Here is a 13,173-nt window from a genome sequence, read left to right as displayed (position 1 = left end):
TTAAGCTGAGGAAATGAGGTTATGTGACATTGTTCCAAAATGGAGGGGAGTATTTTAGGTTTCAATGTAACTGGCATCAGGAGAAGTATGGCTTTAGGGTGATTGACCCCCGCCTTCCCCCCCTCCCCCAGGTTTTCTGCATATCTCAAGGGCGACATTTTGTGGTAGAAAGAAGCTAATAAAAACTAAGTTTAAATCATAATTCATTGAGGCTCTGAGAAAATTGAAATGATCCTTTGTGCTTCAATAGCACACCTCTGCTGAGTGGCTTAGAGCAGTTAGATGTTATGAGTCAAGCCCTCATAATGTTGCTGCTATGTGTGTAAAAGTCATTATCCTAATTTTACAGATGAAGCAACGGAGGCAAAGAAAGGCCAGGTGACTTGCCCAAGTCACACAGTGATTTCAGTGGCAGGGATAAGAATCTGGCACAGTCTTCTAAGTTCCAGCCTTCCATATGGGCCACTGTTCCCCAGCACTGCCCAAAATGACATTACTGGGGATACTAAGAAACTTGTACATCTTATTAACATGAATTTGTGGCTTGCATGTGATTCAGGAGAATGGTGAGTTAACCAGCAGATTATAAAAGGTTATTAACTGGGCTGGTAACTTGGGCCTGCACTGACTTAGCCCTGTTTTCATGTATTTTGCATGTGCCTTGGCTGAGACCGTAGCTTTAAAGTCACTAACTGCCTTACTGTTTTAACAGCAGTGTTACTGCTATTGGTTTGTATCCAGCCTCGCTCAGGGTACTGAATCTTTCTTCTGGTTACCTTTTGGATGCAAGTTTTTGGCTTGACTTTGTGATAGCAGCTATTAAAATTAGCCGCAGCTCCTCTGCTGCTTTGCTCTTCAGAGCCGCACTTATGCAACTTTCATCTGTCTGAGAATCAGCGGGCAGTAGTTAATTGTCTTCATTAGTATCTCCCAACACAGTAACAGCTTGGTCTGCATGCCTGGTTGCATCCATTAACAGGGTCAAGCTAAAATGCTGTAAATCAGTTTTAAAGTTATTATAAGCATCCACACACAAAGTTGCACCGGTTTAACTTTAAGCCCAAACTCACCTATCTCTCTTCCAAGCCTTCTCTCCCTGAACTTTCTGTTCCACTCCATCCCTTCTCCTTTCTGAACTCTGCCGGATCGTGCAATCTGTGCTTAGATGTCTGCTGGTTGTACTTTCAACTGCTTTCTCTGAGCATCTCCCTTGAACTGATAGAAGTTTCCTGTATTTTTTTGTCCATGGGGAATTCTCGTTATGACTTAAGCTGCTCAACTCACAATCCCTACAAACTCCCTGCAGCTCAATGATGTTCTCAGTATTGTTAAATGGCTGTTACCAGCTAGGAGAGAGAGAGATCAACTTGCTTGTCTGGTTGTCCCTTCTTAGCAGCTCCCATTTCTTTGTTGGGTTTAGACTTTTGCTTCAAGTGAACTAGCTTACCTGAAGCATCCGTGCGAAACATGGCAATGGATGGTCTCTTCTAAAGGAGGATACCTTATATATTGTCTCCCCATTTTCTTTCTTTTACTCATCTGTCTTCCCTACTCCCAGTCTCTCACTAAGTTCTGTCACTTTTTGTTAATATCACTAAAATCTATCCTTAGCTTACTATACCGGGGCTACAAGCTGTCTATCTCTTACATTGATTACAGTAACTTCCTCCTGCCTGGCTTTTCTGCCTTGCCACTCTTTCTCCTCCAGCCTGGCAAAAATCCTACAGATGGGTCTCTTCCCCTCCCATCCCTCCAGCTGCTTCACCCCTTCTCTGAGTCCTTCCACTGGCTTGCTGTATGTCTTGGAGCTGTTCTCCTCTTCCTCATGCAAAAGTCTTTTCTCCTCCTCCCTATGCTCTTTCCTTACAGATCCCTTTATTTCTCTTCTGCTTTTAGCTTCCAGCCTTCTATTATTCTGTTCCCAGTGTCTGGAACAGCCTCCCTCTGTGCTTTTCTCCTCCCCCAGATCCCTCTTTAAACCCTCCTCCTCATGGTCAAAGATCGACACTTCCTCCCTTACCCTCCGATATCCAGTGTCCCCTCCTGTGTGTGCTCTGTCTCTCTCAGGTTGTGTGGCTGGGGTTTTCAAAAGAGTGAGACTCCCAAATCCCATTATAATTCAATGCGAGCGAGGCACCCACCTGCCTTAGGGTGCTTTGGAAACCTTTCACTCTTTAAGGCAGGCAATGGATGGTGTTCCATGTTTGTGGCAGCCAGTGCAAATGTAGTTTGCTGTGTGAATTGTATTAATAATCTGAAAATGCAACAGGGTGTGAGTTATATGCACCTGCTCAGTGATGGGTTGGGCTGGTTAGTGGCAGCTTATATTCAGATGTAGTTTCTGAGCAAGGCAGATCTCGTAAGCATCATGGCTACAGGGCAGGGCCCCAGTGTTGTTGAGCATCCCTCACCCTTGAATCAGTCTGTGCAAGTGGCTGCTAAATATTAGGTCAACGGCAAAATTTCCATTGGTGGCATCAGTGGGAACAGAACCCTGCACCCTCTGTTAGTTGCTTGCGTGTTCTCAAATCTGTTCTTTGTGGCCCTGGCCCTGGCCCTGACCCTGCCAGGTGGTGAGTTGGCTTCATTCCCATTGAATTTATCACCTTGACAGTTACATACAGAAGGTAGGGGGGCTGTGTTGTATTTATAATCTATATAAGTGTCAGTAATTTATAGTCTGTGAACTTTCCTTGTCGAAAAGGAGCTTTGAGATGGGATTTAAAGATAGAAGTGCGGGAGCAGATAGGGAAAAGGAGGGGTGTTCCTGGCACGTGGCATAGCAGGAATGAACATGCAGAGGTCGGTGCGGGAAAGGGACATGAAGGAGCTTTGATTACGTGAATAGAGCATGGGAAGGGAGTAGAAGGAGACAAGATCAGGAAGGATCTAAGCGATGGAGGGACCTGAAGGGGGGAGCAAGGAGATTGAATTAGACCTGGGAGGCAACAGGGGGCCAGAAAAGTGTGAATCAGAGGGGCTGTCTGGGGCTGAATGAAGTGTTGGGAGATGATTTTACAGGTGAATTATGGACTAGAGAGCAACGAGTAGGCCAGAGAGGAAATGTTCACATTAGTAAAGATTAAAACCTGATTAAGACCCGGGCCAGCATGTTTATGGTAGACAAAGAGGAACTAGGTTGCTCATACCTCCCTTACACAGTGACTATTTAGAGTGGGATATTCAAAGGTCTTCCGAATTGGTCTCTCTCTGCTCACATTAAAGTCCATGGTAAAACTGGCATGGACTTCTATGGGGAGCAGACTGGTATCAGTGCTCAGCACTTCTGGAAAAATCACACCCTTCATTTTTGGCCAAATCCATTTCCCACTAAAGTCGTTTTGTAGCTTGGAATCTTTTATTGTTGCTCTGCTGATAGAATAAAGTGTTACATTTGATTTAACATTTTACCCCTGGAAAAAATAAAGCATTTAATTCACATTTTACAAAGAAGTTACTGCAGGTTAATTAAGGAGCAATTGCGTGTTATAGGCCATTTAAGATCTATTAATAACACAAAAGATGAATCTCCTTGGAATTCAATTAAATGAAAAATCACAAAAACATATGTGCAATTTTATTTATATAATACATAAAACTTGTGACTTATAATGAAGCATTCCACATTCAATTGATTCATGGCAATTAATTGCTAAAACAGCAGGAAATCAGTATAAACCTTCTGATGACTGTCTTCCGGAACATGGGTATTTCGGTGCATTTGCCCCAGAAACAGCCACTGCTATGCTACAATATCTCTTCCTACAACTCTTTCCAGTATTTTTTTAAGATGCATATTTAATATGGAAGTGCTTTCCCTCCAGTTATTGTCTTTGTTATATGTTTTTGAGTTAGACTAGGGTGCAACCTTAGTCACATTTATGAGCACAGTGTTCGCATTGAGTGCAATGGGACCCCTGAAGTGCTCACCAAATGAGAGCATTATGGCTATAGATTCTCTCTATAATGGAATAAACCAGTGCTCCAGCTCTGAACAGACGTAGACTTTGATTCAAATTTGCATCTTGGATACCCCTCTGCTTTAAGGGGAGGCTTTCAAAAGCATCTGAAGGATTGAGGGGCACACATCCCATTGAAAATCAGTGAGACTCTCACTCCTGAATTCCTGGGAGAGTAGGGAGAAATATAAAAACTACTGGAAAATGAGGAGGCCTCATTCTTCTCAATAATTTTGTGGTGAAGGTGAATCCTTTTGTGAAACAAAGGTGTCAAATAGACCATAGATGTGGCTGAGAAGAGTAGTGTAGCCAGGACAGAGCCAGAAGAGTACCCAGAAGTTACCTACTACAGGACAGGCCCAGCAAAGAAAATAACAGAACGCCACTAGCCACCACCTTCAGCCCTCAACTAAAACCTCTCCAGCGCATCATCAAAGATTTACAACCTGTCCTGAAAAATGATCCCTCACTCTCACAGATCTTGGGAGACAGACCAGTCCTCGCTTACAGACAGACCCCCAACCTGAAGCAAATACTCTCCAGCAAACCACACACCACACAACAAAAACACTAACCCAGGAAGCTATCCTTGCAACAAAGCCCGTTGCCAACTCTGTCCACATATTTATTCAAGTGACACCATCATAGGACCTAATCACATTAGTCACACCATCAGGGGCTCGTTCACCTGCACATCTACCAATGTGATATATGCCATCATGTGCCAGCAATGCCCCTCTGCCATGTACATTGGCCAAACCGGATAGTCTCTACACAAAAGAATAAATGGACACAAATGGACATCAGGAATCATAACATTCAAAAACCAGTAGGAGAACACTTCAACCTCTCTGGCCACTCAGTAAAAGACTTAAGGGTGGTAATTCTGCAACAGAAAAGCTTCCAAAACAGACTCCAACGAGAAACTGCTGAGCTTGAATTAATATGCAAACTAGATATCATTAACTTGGGTTTGAATAGAGACTGGGAGTGGCTGGGTCATTACACATATGGAATCTATTTCCCCATGTTAAGTATCCTCACACCTTCTTGTCAACTGTCTAAATGGGCCATCTTGATTATCACTACAAAAGTTTTTTTTCTTCTGCTGATAATAGCTCATCTTAATTAACTAGCCTCTTACAGTTTGTATGGCAACTTCCACCTTCTTTGTATGTGTGTGTGTGTGTATATATATCTTCTTACTATATGTTCCATTCTATGCATCCGATGAAGTGAGCTGTAACCCACAAAAGCTTATGCTCTAATAAATTTGTTCGTCTCTAAGGTGCCACAAGTACTCCTGTTCTTTCTTCAGTATCTATGTGTGGCTGGGGACCAGATTCATGCCATTCTTTTCCTGTATATCCTGGCTTAAATACTGTCAATATGAGACTGTTCCAAACTTGGCCAGTTTAACTCCAGTCATGTGGTGACGAGCTATTTTCTTTTATTATTTATTATTGTTATGTAGTAACAATGGGATTGATGTACAGGACGCAAAGGGAGATGGTCACTGCCAAAGGGCTTCCTGTCTAAAAAGGCCCACCTAGTAAAGACAGAATGCACTGGGAAACCCAAAAGAGGGAATAATTAATGTGGTTAGATCACTTCTCATTGGCATTGCTGAAGATGACTGTCTTCCATGGGAACTTGAATGAGGGTAGGCATGTAGCTTGGGGAAGTGTATTCAGTGTCTAAGTGGCAGCATGGGAGTGAGAGAGAGAGAAGGAGATGAATGGGACATCAAGGCCGGAGATAAATTAACTCCTCCAACAGACCCCAAGGGCTTGTACTGGTAGCTTTGACAGCTGCCATGGCGAAAAGATGGCAACTCTCCCTATGCCAGCACATCTTTTTACTGTGCTATTTATTTCTCAGGCGGAGAACACTTTGCATTCCTTTCCATGTTTCTTCTTCATTTCTTTCTGCAATAGTTGTCGAGGATATTAACATTAAATACTTACTGTTTGGCTTAACTAAGGGGTAAAGATCAGATTTAATTTGTATGGATGAAATCCAATTATAAAATGGAGCCCCCAGGGGAAGCAGTTATACCTGCTGAATCTTTTGGATGAATAATTACACACAAAGGCTCTTCTCCAGAAGGAGAAACAGACATTTTTGTGTGTGTGTTACATAATAGGGTTGGGACCCTGGAAGGAGAAGAGAATGAAGCCCAATGTAGGGAAGGAATGAAAGGATTGCCAAGAGAAAACAAGTTATAATCTGATAAATCAAATATCTAACAGGAAATCTGCAGTAGCATTGACTCAGAGGAGCCAAAATGCAAATCGCTTGCAGCACAGCCAAAGGAAGCTTACTCATCCCTTTGGAAAACAGTAATGAGACTTCGCTGAGTGCTTTTTTCCCATATCATGATCAGAGAAAAGGAATCCTCTCCTCCCTTTTGTCAAAGCTGGAAAGGTACAAGGAGGGGATGTAAACTGCATGGATTCCAAGGCCAGGAGGGGTCATTGTGGTCATCTAGTCTGACTTCCTGTGTAACAGGCCAGAGAACTTGCCCAAAATAATTCCTAGCAGAGCTCTTTTAGAGAAAACATTCAATCTCAGTTTAAAAATGGTCAGTGATGGAGAGGCCACCATAAGCTGCTCCAATGGTTAATTCTCTCACAGTCAGAAATGTATGCCTTATTTCTGGTCTGAATTTGTCTAGCTTCAACTTCCAGCCATTGGATCATGTTATAGCTTTCTCTGTTAAAAGAGCCCATTTTTAAATAATTGTTCCCCATGTAGAGACCGACTGTAATCAAGTCACCACTTATCCTTCTCTTCGTTAAGCTAAATAGAGGAAGGTCTTTGAGTCTATCACTATAAGGCAGGTTTTCTAATCCTTTAATCATTCTCATGGCTCTTCTCTGAACCCTGTCCAATTTATCAACATTGTCCTTGAATTGTGGACACCAGGGCTGAGCGCCGGATTCCAACAGTGGTTGCACCATTGCCAAATACAGAGTAAAATAGTTTCTCTACTCCGACTCGAGATTCCCCTGTTTATGCACCCCAGGATCCCATTCATTCTTTTGGCCATAACATTGCATTGGGAGCTCGTGTTCAGCTGATTACCCATCATGACCCCAAAATCTTTTTCAGAGTCACTGCTTCCTCGGATAGAGCCCCCTCATCACGTAAGTATGGCCTGTATTCTTTGTTCCCAGATGTGTACATTTAGCCCTATAGGCACACACATTGTTTGTGCTCAGTTTATCAGGCGATCTGGATCACTCTGAATCAATGACTTGTCCTCTTCTGGAGTTGGGCGCCTACCCTGTTGAGGAACTTTAGAAAACCCTACTTGGCCCCCATCTGCATCTTTAGGCTCCTAAATACCTTTGAAAACCTGATTGGTGGTGCTGCATATCATCTGCATGCTGATGGCAGCCCAGATCCTCTCACTATCTCCCCAGTGGCCTTGCATGCATGTTGAGCAGGAGGAGAGCCAGAAAAGCACCAAGTGGATCTTTGCATGAGGGAAATCAGAGAGCAGATAAGCAATTGCCCAGCATCAATCATGCTCTGTGATAAGAGAATGCGGCCTGACAAAAGCAAGGTCATTTCCCCCAACTAGTATCATCACGTGGCTCGAAATCCCACAGTGAGATGTATCAAGGGCTGCTTAGCACATCTGAAATCATTAGCATATGCACCCAGGCTGAGATCTTCAAAGCTGCCAGAGGGATTTGATTACCCAATTCCCACTCTATTATAGGAATTTGGGTTTCAAAATCTCTCTTTAGGTGGCTTTGAGTAAATCGGTATAAGTCAATGAGAAGGTTGCTACATCCAGGCAGCCTACAGAAACACTGATTCAAAAAAAATTCAGAATGCCAGGGGCTGAAGACTCTTAAAAACCTAGATGGAGCATAAACCAATTTGCCTGACCAGCAAGGGAAGACTTCAGTGCCTTTAGAAGCCAGGTAAAGCAAAAGTTGTTACCACATATTTAAATGAGAAGGCAAAGTGCCTTACAAGTGGACTTGTAGCTCCACCCAGTGGCAACATAATATTAAGCATTTCCAAAGCTTTAAAAAAACACTATTTTTTTAGACAGTATTTGCTAGAACCTGGAGATGTTCCGACAATGTATATTTTTTCTTTGTGAAAATCCTAGCAAGCTGCCATCTGCTGCCGAGTTAAAAACCCCAATATCTGTAAAAAGGGGTAACATAATGAAATGAAAGAAGCTATAGACACACAGAGCTGAGTGGGGGAAAAAAATCTGCAACTGATAATTTATTCAATGAATTTCACCTTTGCATATTGTGTGAACAGATTGCAAAATGATCTGCCTAACCAGAATTGTTTGCTAAAGAAATATGTAAAGAATTTCACACAACAAATAGGTCTGGAGAAATTTGCAAAGAGGTGAGTGAGGAAATTCCTGCTAACTTGATTTAAGTCAGTCACATGGTATTGCTTCTGCTTTCTGACTGGATGATTAATGTAACTGACCAAGTAAAGGTGAATGGTGACTAGTCGGATCAAATATACTGCACCAACAAAATTTGCTTTTTGTGACTATTTGAGCAATGGAAATGAAAGTTAGCCTTCTATGAATGCTTGCTCTAAAGTAAAGCTTGAAAGTTCACAGACCACATAGAATCACAGAGTTAGAAGGGACCTCTGGAGGCCATCTAGTCCAACCCCCTGCCCAGAGCAGGACCAATCCCAACTAAATCATCCCAGCCAGGGCTTTGTCAAGCCTGACCTTAAAAACTTCTAAGGAAGGGGATTCCACCATCTCCCTAGGTAACACATTCCAGTGTTTCACCACCCTCCTAGTGAAAAAGTTTTTCCTAATATCCAACCTAATCCTCCCCCACTGCAACTTGAGACCATTACTCCTTGTCCTGTCCTCTTCTACCACTGAGAATAGTCTAGAACCATCCTCTCTGGAACCACCTCTCAGGTAGTTGAAAGCAGCTATCAAATCCCCCCTCATTCTTCTCTTCTTCAGACTAAACAATCCCAGTTCCCTCAGCCTCTCCTCATAAATCGTGTTCCAGACCCCTAATCATTTTTGTTGCCCTTCGCTGGACTCTCTCCAATTTATCCACATCCTTGTAGTGTGGGGCCCAAAACTGGACACAGTACTCCAGACGAGGCCTCACCAATGTCGAATAGAGGGGGACGATCACGTCCCTCGATCTGCTGGCAATGCCGCTACTTATACACCCCAAAATGCCATTGGCCTTCTTGGCAACAAGGGCACACTGTTGACTCCTATCCAGCTTCTCGTCCACTGTAACCCCTAGGTCCTTTTCTGCAGAGCTGCTGCCTAGCCATTCGGTCCCTAGTCTGTAGCGGTGCATTGGATTCTTCCGTCCTAAGTGCAGGACTCTGCACTTGTCCTTGTTGAACCTCATCAGATTTCTTTTGGCCCAATCCTCCAATTTGTCTAGGTCCCTCTGTATCCTATCCCTACCCTCCAGCATATCTACCACTCCTCCCAGTTTAGTGTCATCCGCAAACTTGCTGAGGGTGCAATCCACACCATCCTCCAGATCATTAATGAAGATATTGAACAAAACCGGCCCCAGGACTGACCCTTGGGGCACTCTGCTAGAACAGAAGTGTTGTGAACTAGATCAATTCTAGTAGAAATTAATTTGTACTTTAAACTAACATTTGTGGAAAATTTTCTGCTGTTCACGCACAAAATAGGGTGAGGGTTTGGTAAGCCAGCATAAAGCACAACAGAGATTTTCAACTCTAAATTTCATTTGACTGCCTGCCCCATTTCCGAGCTGTTTCTCATGCTATTTTACTATATGAACTGCATAGCCAAACACAATGAGATGGGTTAAAATGACCCCTTCCCTCTCCAAACTCTAAATGCAAGGGCTTTATTTAATGTAAGCCAGACCCTTAGGACCTGATTCTCATTTACACCAAGGCTCCTTTACACCACTCTGGTAGTGGAAAGGGGGGCTTAATGTGGGACTCAATTACATTTGCACCCACTTTAAGGTTGTTTTATATTGCCAGAGCAGTGAAAAACAATCTGTGTGTGAATGAGAATCGGATCCAGTATAATTTTTATTCAAGTTGCAAAATGCATCCAACAGTCTGTAAGCTCTGACATCAATTATCAAACCATATAAATAAGAATGCAACTAAACTGACAAATTTTCACCAAGAGATATTGTAAGGTAATTTTTATGTTTGTTACAATGTTAGGTGTGGGTTTGGGGTTTTTTTGTTTTGTTTTTTTTTAAAGATAAAATGTACAAGCTGAGTGGCAAAAAGGATTTTGGGAAAAGGTAGATGTGAAAGCTGCTTCTAAGGATAGTGATGAAAGTCTATATCTATATATATATAGATAGATATCTAAAAACCCTAAAATTGAGAGGGGATTTCTTGAGTTCTCCTCATCCTCCTAAGAATTATCCATTAAGGACCTCCTGAGTGTGTAAGTGAAATAAAGAGAGTCCACTAACTAAAAAATGGCTATTCGAGATCACTTTAAACATGCCAGTCCTGCTGTTGGAAAAGGATGTAGCTTATTCAGGATGTGGAATTAAATTGGTTACCAAAAATAATTTTGTACAAAGATTCAATTCAGCCGCACAAATCACAGGTCTGACCCTGCATTCCTTGCTCCGATGAAATGCCATGAAGCCAATGGGGCTACTGAAGTGAGTAAGGGCTGTGGGACATGGCCCCCCGTATGTCTGCTGCTGCAAGTGGATATTGTGAAATGGAAAATGCATATTAAGTTTATGTCTCCTGGGGAGCGGAGAAGTGATGCATAATAGAAGCTGAAAGTCATTGCTCTGTGTTAGTCTAGGTGTAATGAGTTGATGGTCTCTGTCTGGTTCCTAGTGGGAAAGTTATGCACATGACCAAATTCAGATGGAATTCACTGAAGGGGATAAGCGCTCTTTGTGTTAAAAATGCCATCTAGATCTCCTTCCCGTGGTGCTGATGGGATCTCAAGTTCTTTGTAGCTGACTTTAACCACTCTGTAGTTCGGCGTTTACTCTCTCCCCAGCTGTAGAGGGGAATGTACCCAAAATGCCTGAAGGCTTTGTCTGTCTCATAAGAGAAGGTGGTGGTTATTGCATTCAGCAGAGGCAAGTTTAGGAAGGGCTGTGGTTTCCAAAAAGGGTACAAAAGGATCCTGATTATCCTATAAAAGTATATTTGTAACCATAGCTTCCAGTAAGGTATGCATGAGCCCAGCCTTATTGAGGGGTCCATCCCTGACAACAGCTGATATCTCACTAGGAAGCCTTTCCTTGTTGGGGTGTCATCGTAGGAATAATACACCTGCCCAGCAAGTACATCTGGTTTCAGCTGCAGGTTCTGGGCTGCAAGCACATGCATCCATGCAACGTTCCCTGGAGAAGGAGAAGGGAGAGTAGGAATGGAGGAGGAGCAAGCTTGGTCCACTTATTACAGGAGCTTTCTACACTAGATTGAATGCATGCCCCACATCTGCATGTTTTGTAGGTAAAGCATCTTTTCCCATCTTGCCTCACCTTTGTCACCCAACCTTATTCTGGAGGGACCTGGTCATTGCCCAAAATATCCAAGTGTTCATTGTGACATTGGTCCATGGGAAATGAAGGGGCAATATTTCATAGTCAGAGCCAGATAAGTAAGAATCTGGACTCGATGGTTTTATTCCTGGCTCTGCTGCATGTCTTTGGACAAGTCACTTAACCTATTTGGCCTGACGCTCCTCTAACAGCGGTTTCAAACTCTTGTAATTCCATCCTTATGGGAAAAAAATTCCTATAGGTATGTGAGAGGGTTCCATAGATATTACTCTACTCTAAAAATCTGGAAGACTTACTGGAGAATGCTATCCCTGCTACAGTATGGTTCAACATACTGATACAAAGGATCTCTTCTCTATTAAATTCTTTAGGTTTTTGTACAGAATCTTCTTAAATTTCCACAGAATCCTGTTAGTTTAATCCCTATTAAATTCAGTCGCTCTCTTCCTTCCACAAGGAACAATTTCCAAACTTTACAAATAGAACTGGTTGGTCTCTTCCCCCCTCCGCCCGCCCCAATCTAACAGTAGGGTTTAAAAAGAGGAGGCGGGACTTTTCAAATGAAACAAAAATGCTCATTTGGTTTGAAATATTTTGTTTCTATGAGATGAAAAATTTTGTTTTGAAAAACAGTAAGTTTTCAAATTCTGGGGTTTTTTTTGCTTTTTCTCTTCCTGGAATTTTTTTTTTTCTACTGGAAATTTTTTCCATGTTCTAAATGATTTTTCATTTTGTTTAAAAAAAAAAAAAGAGTGAAATTCCATACAAAAAACAGAACAAAATAATAAAGTTGTTTTTTAAATTTTTTTCCCAGAAAACCCTTAATTTTTTTTTCAGCCAGCCCTATTTAGAGTTTTTAAAATTATTTCTGTGTTCATTCTTTACACTCCTTGCTCACTGTCTGAACATGATCCAGGGTGTATAATAGCCTCATGGCCAAAAAGACAGACTGACCCTTTAAAAAATAATCTTGTAAAAACATGTAAAGGAATCAAAGCAACATACTCACCTACGTACGTGCAATTACGTTCTGTATCTTCAGGGTCCAGGTAGTCCAACACACCCCCTTTGGCTTTGGCAGAGGTATACAAGTCCTTTAGAACCAGACACTTCTCCCCATAAACTGTATTTGGACAGATGATGCATGTTGCAAGTTTGCCACCATTGCTTAGCTGTAAAATCAAGACAGAATGTTTGACAGACAAGATGGGTGAGGTAAACCTTTTATTGGACCAACTTCTGTTGGTGAGAGAGACCAGCTTTCATGCTACACAGAGTTGTTCTTCGGGTCACACAGAATCTTAGCAGGCTATGGATTCGAGGATGAGATCTTCCATAGTATTTTTGTGTTTGTTAAATAAAAAACACGTCATGTGGAAATAGAGACCACAATATGTTTTTTCAAAAGTGCCTAAGCAGTTTAGTAAAGTCCTGTTTTCAGAAATGACTGATTTTCAAAGATATTCAGGTGCCTAAGGATGCATCCTAGTGGGATTTTCAAAAGTACCAAGGTGCCTAACTCCCGTTGAAATGCCCAAGTCTCTTTGAAAGTCAAAGTGCCAAAGGGATGTCTACACAGCACACTAAGCCCAGGTCTACGGCACTCGGGCTTGTGGACTCGGTGTTTTCAAGCCTGTGCTTGAGCATCCACAATGCATTGTAAACCTGGATTTGCAATTGCCGCACCT

This window comes from Caretta caretta, chromosome 17, assembly GCF_965140235.1.
Source record: "Caretta caretta isolate rCarCar2 chromosome 17, rCarCar1.hap1, whole genome shotgun sequence".
Taxonomy (NCBI): domain Eukaryota; kingdom Metazoa; phylum Chordata; order Testudines; family Cheloniidae; genus Caretta; species Caretta caretta.
Note: the sequence above shows the minus strand (reverse complement) of the source record.